This window comes from Xiphophorus hellerii, chromosome 11 (assembly GCF_003331165.1).
Source record: "Xiphophorus hellerii strain 12219 chromosome 11, Xiphophorus_hellerii-4.1, whole genome shotgun sequence".
NCBI classification, from domain to species: Eukaryota; Metazoa; Chordata; class Actinopteri; order Cyprinodontiformes; family Poeciliidae; genus Xiphophorus; species Xiphophorus hellerii.
Window position 1 is genome coordinate 907,825 of NC_045682.1, and position 9,727 is coordinate 917,551.

The window sequence follows — 9,727 nt, forward strand, 5'->3', positions numbered from 1 at the left end:
GTGGAGAAAACCCATTTCGGCTGCTTGTATCCGCGGTCTCGTTCTTTCGGTCATGACCCAAAGCTCATGACCATAGATGAGGGTGGGAACGTAGATCGACCGGTAAATCGAGAGCTTCACTTTTGGGCTCAGCTCTCTCTTCACCACAACAGACCGGTACAGTGCCCGCTTGACGGCAGATGCTGCGCCAATCCGCCTGTCGATCTCCCGCTCCCTTCTTCCCCCATTCGTGAACAAGATCCCGAGATACTTGAACTCCTCCACTTGGGGCAGGACATCCCCCCTGACCCGGAGAAGGCACTCTACCCTTTTCTGGCTCAAGACCATGGCTTCGGATTTGGAGGCACTGATTCTCATCCCGGCTGCTTCACACTCGGCTGCGAACCGCTCCAGCGAGAGCTGCAGATCACGTCCTGATGGAGCCAACAGGACCACATCATCTGCAAAAAGCAGAGATGAGATCCTAAGGCCACCAAATCGGATCCCCTCAACACCTTGGCTGTGCCTAGAAATTCTGTCCATGAAAGTAATGAACAGAATCGGTGACAAAGGGAATCCCTGGCGGAGTCCTACTCTCACCGGAAACAAGCCCCACTTACTGCCAGCAATGCGGACCAGACTCCGACACCAGTCATACAGGGACCTGACAGCCCATATCAAAGGACCCGGTACCCCATACTCCCGGAGGACCCCCCACAGGGCTCCCTGAGGGACACGGTTGAACGCCTTCTCCAAGTCCATAAAACACATGTAGACCGGTTGGGCGAACTCCCATGCCCCCTCCAGGACCCTGCTGAGGGTGTAGAGCTGGTCCAGTGTTCCATGACCAGGACGAAAACCACACTGCTCTTCCTGAATCCGAGGTTCGACTATCTGACGGACCCTCCTCTCCAGGACCACTGAATAGACCTTGCCAGGGAGGCTTAAGAGTGTGACCCCCCTATAATTGGAGCACACCCTCCGGTCCCTCTTTTTGAACAGGGGGACCACCACCCCAGTCTGCTAATCCATGGGAACTGCCCCCAATGTCCATGCTATATTGTAGAGCCGCGTCAGCCAACACAACCCTACAACATCCAGAGCCTTAAGGAACTCCGGGCGGATCTCATCCACCCCCGGGGCCCTGCCACCGAGGAGCTTTGTAACCACCTCAGCAACCTCGTCCCCAGAGATTGGAGAGCCCAACCCAGAGTCCCCAGGCTCAGCTTCCTCAATGGAAGGCATGTTGGTGGGATTGAGGAGGTCTTTGAAGTATTCTGCCCACCGGCCCACAACGTCCCAAGCTGAGGTCAGCAGCACACCATCCCCACTGTAAACAGTGTTGGTGCCGTACTGCTTCCCCGTTCTGAGACGCCGGATGGTGGACCAAAATCGCCTTGAAGCCATACAGAAGACTTTCTCCATGGCCTCTCCAAACTCCTCCCATGCCCAAGTTTTTGCCTCAGCAACCAGCCGAGCCACATGCCGCTACCCATCAGCTGCTTCCGGAGTCCCACAGGCCAAAAAGGCCTGATAGGACTCCTTCTTCAGCCTGACAGCATCCCTCTCCGAAGGTGTCCACCAACGGGTTCGAGGGTTGCCGCCATGACAGGCACCGACAACCTTGCGGCCACAGCTCAGATGAGCTGCCTCAACAATGGAGGCACGGAACATGGTCCACTCAGACTCCATGTCTCCCACCTCCCCCGGAACGTGTTCAAATTTCTGCCGGAGATGGGAGTTAAAGCTCCGTCTCACAGGGGATTCCGCCAGACGTTCCCAGCAGACCCTCACAACACGTTTGGGCCTGCCAGGTCTGACCGGCATCCTCCCCCACCACCAGAGCCAACTCACCACTGACAGCTCCGCTGTCAGTGGACAGCTCCGCACCTCTCTTCACCCGAGTGTCCAAGACATGCGGCCGCAGATCCGATGACAAAGTCGATCGTCGAACTGCGGCCTAGGGTGTCCTGGCGCTAAGTGCACGTGTGGACACCCTTATGCTTGGACATGGTGTTCGTTATGGACAATCCGTGACAAGCACAGAAGTTCATCAACAGAATACCACTCGAGTTCAGATCGCGGGGGCTGTTCCTCCCAACCACGCCCCTCCAGGTCTCACTGTCATTGCCCACGTGAGCGTTGAAGTCCCCCAGCAGAACAAGGGAGTCCCCTGGAGGGGCACTCTCAGGACCCGTCCCCCTACCTGTTGGCGGAGGGAGGCTACCCTCTCGTTCACCGGGGGAAAACCCAACGTACAGGTGCCGAGATGGGGAACAAAACAAGTATGCCCACTCCTACCCGACGCCTCTCACCTTAGGCAACTCCACAGTGGAAGTATGTCCAGTCCCTCTCAAGGAGACTGGTTCCAGAACCAGAGCCATGCATCGAGGTGAGACCGACTATTTCTAGCCGGAACCTCTCAACCTCACACACTAGCTCTGGCTCCTTCCCCACCAGAGAGGTGACATTCCACGTCCCAAGAGCCAGCTTCTGCAACCGAGGATCGGAACGCCAGGGTCCCCTCCCCCAGCCGCCACCCATCTCACAATGCACCTGACCCCTTTGGCCCCTCTCACAGGTGGTGGGCCCATGGGAGCGGGGACCCATGTTTCCTCTTCGGACTAAGCCCGGCCGGGCTCCATGGGAAAAAGCCCGGCCACCAGACGCTCGCCGTCGTGCCCCCCCTCCAGGTCTGGCTCCATGGGGGGCCCCGTTGACCCACGTCTGGGTGAGGGAATGCCAAGTCCAATGTTTTTAATCATCATTGGGGTCTTCGAGCTGCGCTTTGTCTGGTCCCTCACCTAGGACCTGTCTGCCTTGGGTGACCCTACCAGGGGCATGAAGCCCCCGACAGCATAGCTCCTAGGGTCATTTCAGCACTCAAATCCCTCCACCACGATAAGGTGGCAGCCCAAGGAAAGGAGTTTTACAAGTTATTTATTCGAATCATCCTTTATCTGGGGTAATATGATGTTATACATGTACAACTTGCTTGATTTCTTAAAGGAAGAAATCAAGCAAAAAAATTAATTTATTGTGGATTTTCTCAAATTTATATTTTCAAAATTATACAAGCAGGCCCAAATAAATATTTTCATAAAACCAGACTAATACTTAGTCAAATGTCTCTCAACTATTTATAGTCACTAACATCCTTCTGTAATTACTCTTCTCATTCAAGATCTTGTTTTCTGTAAGTTATTGCTTATTTAATACATTTATTGTATCATTTTAACCTCTATGTGCATTTTGATCCAATTTTCATTATGAAACATAACAAAAGCACTTCAACAGAACCTGTTAAAAAGTGTCAATCTGGAAGCAGGATTTGGGTTTGGGAGTATCAGCAGCTTTATTTAGACCAGACAAAATGATCTAAATCTCTCTAAATTTCCTGTAGAGAGACATTATGAATACTTGTGTGGTGGGTAAACATCAGTGTTTATCCCTACAGCTGAAAGATCTATTTAAAATTCAATGGCACTGGCTATTCAGAACTATCGTTCAAGACCCTGGCAATCAATGCTCAGGGACTACTACTTTATTTCTGATGGATAAAATATGCCTGCAGCAAATCAGACAAAAGTAGCCAATCACAGTGTAAAGACTGGTTTTTCAAGGATTCAAGGATTTGGTAACACTTTATTTTATGGGGTGTGCATAAAACTGACATGACACTGTCATGACCTAACACCTGTCATGAACATGAAGGAGTCTTTATGAATGTCTGACTGTTGTCATGAAGTGTCATTTGGTAAATAATGACACTTTTAATGCAAAGTTGCTCTAAAAGTTGCCTTGAAAGTCCATTAAAAATGCCAACTTTGTATTAAATTGTCATTATGTACAAAATCCTGCATAGTTGGCACTTTTAATGGACTTTTAATGCAACTTTTAAAGCAACTTTATAATTTAATAATTTTAATAGTGAGTTTATTGCAAATTTTCTGCAAAAATGTCCAAAAACATTGGGTTTAAGTTATGCTAACTCCTACCTGTAGGTGGAAGTATTTCTTACTTCTACTGCCTGCTGCCTTACTTGATGTCAAGTCTGATTCACATGCGAGTAACAAAAGGTCACATTTACTGTAATACATTCGCAAATATCACAAAATTCCTTGCATATATTTATATATATATATATATATATATTTCCTTTATTTTACCAGGTAAACCCCGTTGAGATCTAGATCTCATTTTCAAGAGGGACATAGCAAATTAGAATTTATTTCTAAATTAGAACCACAGAATATGTGATTTGTATTGCAAAAATAATTACAAAAACAATCGCGAAATCTTGGAGGGACTGATCATTGTAAAAAAATGTTCAATATTTAATTTCAAGAAGTACTTATCAAATTCAGAGATAGCTATTCATTAATATTTTAACAGGTTATTAATAGGTTTTATCAGTACATTTCAGTATTTGATAACATTCATAATCTTGATATGGCTCAAAATGAAAGAATTTCACACCCCTGGATTTTCTCGATTGCTAAAGGATTCCGATGTGTTATTTCCATAATAAATTAATCTTTCTGGCAGGTGACTACTTCTTCAAGTTCTGCTTGATTTGATAAAAATTTTAATTAATTGAATTGTGATTGTGATGAAAATTTAATATCAAGTTCTGGATATCAGATAAATTATTGTCAGTTTTTAAAAAGATAATATGGACAAAGGAAGCAAAAATCAAGATTAGAGGTGATTTGGAATGGTACACAACAGCTCACATGCTTGTGTGGCAACCAGACTTTCTTGTAATCCGCACAGTGGTCTTGAGCAAAAGTATTTTTTTTAAAATGTCTTCTGTTATGTTTTGCTATTTTTCTTTTGTCTAGTCTTTGCACCTCACAGTGACACTACAAAAGAAACCATGCCAGACCTAAAACTATCTACAGATGAGCTGTACCACATAAACATGTCAAAGACCCAACACAACCTGAGAGATGCATCATCCTTCAGTTTATCATCCTCTATATGTCAAGTTTTCAGCTAATGGTGCTTTGGAAATAATCTTGGTGCTAAAACACAATTTTGTCTAACACACTGTGGTATCTTTAGGTTTTTTATGGATTCATGGATTCTTCATGGATTTGTGATAGGCTATTGGTAATTAATGCCCTAAAAACCCAGCTGAAATTATTTAGAGTAGATATTAAATTGTTCACACCCCTATGGAAATACCAAATTTTAGGGAAGCACTGACTTTTACATCAACTCTTGGAGGTGATCCAAGAAGGGCTGTAGATTACACTTCTCCTCATAATGTGATAGATTTGGAGAACCTTTGCAAAGAGGAGTAGATAGATAGTAATGTTTCCATTGACTATATATTGTGCAATTTGACATTTTGAAAATAAATTTGCTTAATAGAAACACACCAATTTCAAAAAAATACTTATTTTTTTTAAATTTTTTGAAATTGAAACTTTTATTGCATCACATGAGTCACATGATCAACAACCGGATTTTGCAACTGGCTCAAATCACAAAGAAGAAAACAGGAAGTGGTAGGAGAATGATGTTTTTAATAACTTAACACTTAAACTTATTCATGTATAATTTTAATCGTGTTTCACAATGGAAACACTGTAATTGCCAAATTGTCAATATTACGCTAATGTGGAAAAAAGACAATTTTACACACATTTGTAATGGAAACGTGTCAAGTCAAGAAAAGAAGACTGAATGTTACAATTATAATAAAAGATGCTTCAACAAGCTGTTATATTTCTTTTTTTTTCTTAGTTTATTTCATTCACTTCATAATAAATATGAATGGTTTATGTAACATCTAAAGGAAATCATAAATGAAAGAAAGAAGTATAAACATATACAGTATATGTCCCATATTCACAGAAAATTTGCTTTTTTCAACTCAAGATATATTTGAAATACACAGAAAAAAACATGAGCTTATTCAATGCTTCATCACAATGATTTTAAAAATTATTTTAAATGCAGGAGATTTTAGATTGTTTTAGCTCATTGATTGTTCCATAAACTGAAACCTTTAATTGAAATTCATCTTCATTGTTGCCATTCTGAATGTAATTTTCAATTTTCAATACCTGTTCCTTCCATTTTTGCACACTTTCAGAAGGTTTTTTTTGTCAGGATCTGTGTTTTTCTGTGTGTTTATTTTGAGTTTCCTGTGTATCTGTGTCTCCGTGTTGTCCTGTCTCCCTTTGATTAGTTCCCAGGTGTTTCTCGTTCCCTGATTACCTCCTGTGTATTTAGTGTCACCTGTGTGTCTGTGTCTTTGTCGAGTCCTCGTCTCATTTGGCGTCTAGTCTCTGTCATCTGTGTGCCCAGTCCGTTGTCTCATCCTTTGTGTTAACGGTTGCTACCGGCGTCGAGCCCTGGCTTCCGCTCGGCCTTGCTGCCCGTTGTTTGGACCATGTTGGACTGTGTTATTCTGGACATTCATCGTTAAAATCATTTATTTATCGCATCCTGGGTCTACAGTGTCTTCCTCACCACCTCTACACCGCATTTCATAACATTTTTCTGTTTCATTTTTCTTGCATTCTCTCCTTTTGCAGATTTTGTTTGTCAATTGAATTGGACAACGTACATGCACAGTCAAATTAGAATATGATTGACAATTTCACTTACTTCAGCAACTCAGTTTAATCACGTAGATTAGTTACACACAAACAGTTTTTCAAGCCTTTGTTCCAGTTAATTATGATGATTTTCTACTTACTGCTAATAAAAACACATTTGAGGTTAGAGTATTACATCAGACAAATAAGCACATTTTAGTAGAGATGTGACCTTCATTAAAGGTATGTAATTATATTTCCTAAAGGAATTAGCATAACCAGAACGCATATTCATAATAATATATAAATGTTACTGAGTCTGACTGTAAAAGTGTAATTTTCTACATCACAAAAACCTGGCAATTTAACAGGGACATACAGTATGTACATACTCTGAAAAGCCATTGAATGCTTTCAAAAATTGTCAAATACCAGACTTAAAATTAATGTAATAATAATAATAAACTTGAGTAAAAAACTTGAGAAATGGGAATGTCTGACTCTCAAAAAGGTACAAAAATCCTTACTCAGCCCTTTTTCATACCTGAAGATTTCTTATGTTAGAAGAAGAAGAACCTAAATCTTTTTTTTTTTTTTTTGCCAAAAACTAGTCCACAAAAGCCCCCTGCTAAAGACAAACGGGTCTCATCCTTGACTGGAAGATTGCTGGAGGCAATCTGCTCTAAATGTAGTCCAAATATAGACATGAGAAAAGGAGAGCACAGCAAGGAGACATTTCAACAATGAGGCCATACCTTGATCTACTGAGGATTTAAAGAACCTCATTGAAATCATGTTGTTAGGTCATTTAAAGTCTCACACCAAGGTTTTAATATTTGTGTATAATTCATAATGTTAGAAGTAGTTGTGCATGTTTGAATTTTGAATATGTTGCTAATGGATACTCCCATGAAGCAATGCAGAAAATAAGTGGAGTTCAAATCAAACCTGCAATAATAAACTGAATTAGTTTCAGATTTTGTACTCTTTTTGTTCTCTTGGCAATTTTCAGGTTGTTAGTTGATTTTATGCACATCGGTTTATGTTTTATTTAATCTATAACTGTGGTAATTAAATACGTTTTGTTACTCAGTTGTTAAATTTGTGTTAGGGATGCAAACCATTAATAAACCTACAATTAATATCAATTAATGATTTATTTGATTAAAATGAGCTCCAGTAGATTAACTAGTAGTGTTGTAGTTTGGCTACATTATTAGCCAAACTATAATGTTGGCTAACACTATGTACCTCCTCTGGATGGCCCTCTTCTGTCATCCAGCAGAGGTTCCCAGCTGGCCATCCTTAATCAGAGTCAGTTGATGCAGAAACAAAGATGGCAAATCGGGAAATAGAAATGTTCCAAACAAATTCTTGTTTGGGATTCAAGATGCACTTTATTGTTCTGTTTTGAAATATAAACACTGGACAAGCTCCTTCAGCTTCACAATGTATATTTTAAATTCAGCATAGTCTAAAATATTTAGCCCTTTTGTCATGCAAAAATACAGTTGCCCCTTTTTATACAAGAAAAAACTCAGGTTTATAAAAAATGCCTGCTTATCAAGCATCAGTTGACTTATAAAATCAATCAATTTTAGATTAACTGATAAGATTAATTGATAATGTGCTAATTTGGCTGTATATTTGAAGCACCTGTACATTTCAAGTCCAGTTTTTGCCATAGCCAATCATCTGCTTTTGTTGATATAGTGTGCACACAGCTCCATTCAAGTTTATTGGTACCTCAAAATAAATCGATCTTCTATTACAGCAGTCATGCTGTTTTTTTCTTTTTGTTGTTAGCCAAACTATAGGTTGTTTTTAATTCAACCTTTAATTTTATGGACATTTATTTGATGGTGGGAAAATCCCCAGCAAGATAAAGTATTCTTCATATTTAACAAAGCAACCTTAGTTGGGCCACTAACTTGTGTATCCGTTTATGTTTCAGGATGTGGTGCATTCCTAGCAGGTATTTTTTGGTAATATAGCATATCCAAAGACAGTTGTCTCATGGCACAACTTACCCCAACTTATTTTATTTGTGCCCACAGATGAAATTCTATACTTTTATCTCCAGTTTATGACCTCATATTGTAGTTCATACTGTTGATATACAAATTAAATAAAAAAATAGCTGTTATGGTGGACACAAGTTATGAAACTTATTATAGTTTTATTTCTTAAAAAATATGTTTTTTACTCTGAAGTGAATTTCACTTTACCAGTGCCTTTCTTGCCTTCACAGCCTGAATGAAATGATGCCTTCCTCCTAACTATTTGGTCACATGATCAATGGTTTGTACTGTTTCCTAGCAACAAGTAGTGGCTCAACTCTCCCCTAAAGTGCAAATTGCAATGCTACTAAATACTAAGGAAATGTATGTAAATTTCTGAAACTGAAGAAAGTTTAGAAACATTTAAAAAAATCTAATTATTCTGATATTTAGCAAATATAATTACATTTTCAGAAGTTTTGTCTTTTTATACACCTGGTTTTGAGAAATGAAGGAAGATTTATAACTTTTGCACAATTTTGTACCTCCAGCCTTCCTCATCTTGATTTTTATTACGCCTGTTGGAGTCAGCTGCTCTCAGTCTGCACATCACAGAGCAGAACCAAGTGATCAATTGCACCGCCAGAGAAAAATGTCAATATGAAATGACTGTGCAAAACTCTAAAATTGCATTCAGTATTAACATTTTTTAAAATGATCCATTTGCTCAAGGCATGTGTAACCGGTGTATACTATTAGTGTTCTTTACTGATCACTTGGTCTTATACAGTCAGTTAACCTTGATGTGTTCTGAGTTGTGTTCAGATGAAGAAGGGAGTCAGACCACAGGAGTTGCTGGTTGTTCTTTAATGCAGGTTGCTGGCAGAGGCCTGCACAAATAGAAATAAAAATGCCCTTTAACATACAGCTCTTCCATTCACAGGAGTCTGAATTCCCCTCTTCTCAGGCAGCCTAGCGCCAACTCAAGCTAGTACAGTACTATTGTTCTCGTAAATAAATCCACAATAATAAAAAAGGTAGATTTCTTGTAAAATAAAAATAAAAAAACTCTGAATCAGATGTTTTGTTCCCTAAATACAACCAGCTTAAACATTGTAGAACAACAGAACCAAATGCACATACCTGCACAAATAGAAATAAAAATGCCCTTTAACATGCAGCTCTTCCATTCAC